The 3,401-nt window shown below is 46.6% G+C and overlaps 1 pseudogene; it reads right to left on the bottom strand.

Moving 5' to 3' along the window:
• Positions 1-634: 634 nt before the first annotated feature.
• LOC101836624 lies at positions 635-2,023 on the bottom strand (annotated as a pseudogene).
• Positions 2,024-3,401: the final 1,378 nt, after the last annotated feature.

Genomic DNA, 3,401 nt, shown 5'->3' with positions numbered 1-3,401 from the left:
TTAAATGATCCTTGCTCCAGCCCTCAAACCAGACACCAGGATGAATGTGATGGTGGGCTTCACCACATCTCTGAACCTTCTCCTTTTCCTCCCTCCCTGCCTCCCTCCCTCCCTCCATCCTTCCTTTTGTTTCTTTTTTTAAGCTAAAATGATTGTTTTTAATGGGAACCAGAGTTGTAGTTACAATTACAATTCTCTCTCTATCTCTCTCTCTCTCTCTCTCTCACACACACACACACACACACACACACACACACACACTCCCCTGCCCTCCTCCCCCTCGACCCTCACCTTCTCTTGTACACACACACATACACATATACAGAGAGAGAGAGAGAGAGAGAGAGAGAGAGAGAGAGAGAGAGAGACGGAGAGACAGAGACAGACAGAGAGAAAGAAAGAGAGAGAGACAGAGAGAGAGAGAGGAGAGAGAGAGAAACCATGGTTAATTATGTATTGGAAGGTACAAAATAACAAGGGTGACATTGGGTATAGGGCAAAGAGATAGATGTTTCAGATTAGGATCCAGGCTCATATGTTCTCTCTCTGTGATGTGGTCATCCCTAGAGTCTGTCTTGCCAGGGTCAAAGCCATTTCTGTCCCCACCACCTCAGCCCCATTAGAAGACCCCAAATCAGTCCATGTAGCTGCCTGGATGGCATCCTCCTCTGCCATGTTGATCATCTTAATAGTTACTCCCATATGAGAGACTCCTGGTCCATTCATGGGTCATTTGATTTAGAGGCCTCACATGGGTGGCATTCATTTATCTAAGAGAAGCTCATGTTCTCGCATGTAGGATTAAGACAGTTCCAGGCCATGACTGGTTTCCACCTGCCACCTCCATTGGGAAATCCTCCTTGGCCACCACCACCGACTGCTACCTTCTCCATGGCCTCCACAGCCGATGGGTACTCCTTCCCTTCTGCTGCCATGGCCATTTCCACCATCTCTATCAAAGTATGCTTACTGAATAGCCAATGAAACCTTGATAGGATTCCAAGATAATTCTTTATTATCAAACCAGTCAAGATCTGCTTTAGCTGAAGGTAGGTACCATCAGATGAGACTGTTGCCTCACCATTCAGCTTACCAGTTTCCCAGTCTGTATACAAGTGAATCATAGGCTGTCCAGTCTTCTTATTTGTCTTAATAATTCCAATATGCTTGATGTAATCAGCCATATTTAATTGTAACATTCTCCTTCGGGATTTGGACAAAGATAGTGTTGTCTGAATTATCCTGTTTGGAATTGTGGCATGATCCTTGAACCCAAGGGCCACCAAATTTATTGGCGCTCCCACAGTCACTTCCACTCATGTCCCCTCTATCTCTAGGGCCACCTCCACAACCTTTGGGTTCATAGCCACCACTGCTGTGGTTGTCACTACTTGCCACAGCCCTCACAGTTCTGTTAAGCCTCTTCTGTAGCCACCACTGACATCATCACTCTGGCCCTCATTGCCATAATCATCACTGCCACCACCACTCATGGGGGACTGATCTTGGCCATAGTTGCCTCCACCACTCCCTTCACCACCCCCACTGCTACTGTTATATGGTTCTGCTGTCCAAAAGCCTGAGGCAGGAACATTGTTGCTGTCCATAGATTTGTTGTTGTCGACCACAGCCAGACTGTTGGCCATAGCCGCCACTCTGAATCCCTCCATAGCTACTGTTCTGAGAATGGCCATTTTACCTTCCTGAAGTGTGGCTAGGACCTGGCTGTTGGCCATAGCCAGGGTAGGAGGACTGCTGTTCATAAGAAGATTGGAAACTGGATGCTCACATAGCCTCCAGCAGAACCATATCCCTCAGGAAGTTGATTGGGAACCCTGTGTTCTGGGGTCTGTTCATAAGAACCATAGCTGCCTTGACTGTATCCTGTTGTGTCAACTGGCTGCCCATAACCACTGTAGCTTTGCCATCTATAGGGCTGATTGCTCTGTTGGGAACAGTTCTACCCAGGCTGGGTGGGGTAGGCCCAGTAACATTGAGTTGCTTACTGAGGACAGTCATTTGATTAGAAGATCTTTTCCCAACCTTTAACTCTGAGGTAATGTCTGTCTTTGAGGCTGAGTTGTATTTATTTTTTTTTATTTAGGTTAGAAACAATCTTGTTTCACATGTCAATCCCAGCTCTCGCTCCTTCCCCTCCTCCCCCTCCCTCACCCACCAGGTCCCCCAGTCCCCCACCCAATCTCCAGTCCGATCCCCAAGGAGGGGGAGGCACTCCATGGTGGATCTCCAATAACTGTCATTTCATCCAGGGCAGGGCCTAGGCCCTCCCCCAAGAGTCCCAGCTGAGAGAGTCTCCCATATTATGGCATGGGCACTCAAAGTCTATTTGTACACCAGGGATAAATACTACCTAAGGTCCCATAGATTACCTAGGCCTCCTCACTGATACCCACATTTAGGGGGTCTGGAACAATCCCATGCTTTCCACACAGCCATCAATCTGGAGTCCAAGAGCTCCCTTGTTCAAGTCAGCTGGTTTTGTGGGTTAAACCAGCCCACTCTTAACTCCTTTGCCCATCAGTTCTCTCTTTCTGACATTGGATTCCAGGAGTTCAGTTCAGTGTTTGTCTGTGGGTATCTGCCTATGCTTTCATCATTCCCTGGATGAAGGTTCTCTTTCCTACACTCTCTGGCAGTGGGATTTATGCTGGCATTCCCCTGAATCATGTGGAGAAAGGGGAACACTCCTACACTGCTGGTGGGAGTGCCGACTTGTACAGCCACTTTGGAAATCAGTATGGAGATTCATCAGAAAAATGGGAATCAGTCCACCACAAGACCCAGTAATTCCATTCTTAGGTATATACCCAAATGATGCACATTCATACAACAAGAATGTGTGTTCCACTACGTTCATAGTAGCATTATTTGTAATAGCCAGAACCTGGAAGCAACCTAGATGCCCCTCAACTGAAGAGTGAATAGAGAAAATGTGGTACATTTACACAATGGAGTACCATTCAGTGGACAAAAAACCAATAGAATCTTGAAATTTGCAGGCAAATGGAAGGCACTAGAAGAGAAACATGGTATGTACTCACTCATTTATGGATCTTAGACATGGGGACAGTCATTTGAAACCATGTCCTCACACACCACACAGACTGCCACCAAACAACAAAATTCCAAGTGATTGTGAATGGATTCCAAGAGAACTGACCAAAGGCTGTTTCTGGAGAGTGGGGGAAGGGTGTATTCCTAGGAGAAAATACCATTTTATGGTTTCTGGAATAGATCAAGTAGATGCTTGATGGTGAAAATCACCCCAAACCCCAAAAGGTTCACTAGATTTTCCTCATCTATGATGACATGCTGATGGGTGGTGCCTTTAGTGTGGTCCTGTTCAGGCAACCATATTGTTGAGATTCAATGGCTGCTGC

Source organism: Mesocricetus auratus, unplaced genomic scaffold, assembly GCF_017639785.1.
Source record: "Mesocricetus auratus isolate SY011 unplaced genomic scaffold, BCM_Maur_2.0 Super-Scaffold_4256, whole genome shotgun sequence".
Classification (NCBI taxonomy): Eukaryota; Metazoa; Chordata; class Mammalia; order Rodentia; family Cricetidae; genus Mesocricetus; species Mesocricetus auratus.
The sequence above is the reverse complement of the archived record's forward strand: the minus strand, read 5'-3'. Positions and strand labels throughout refer to the sequence as shown.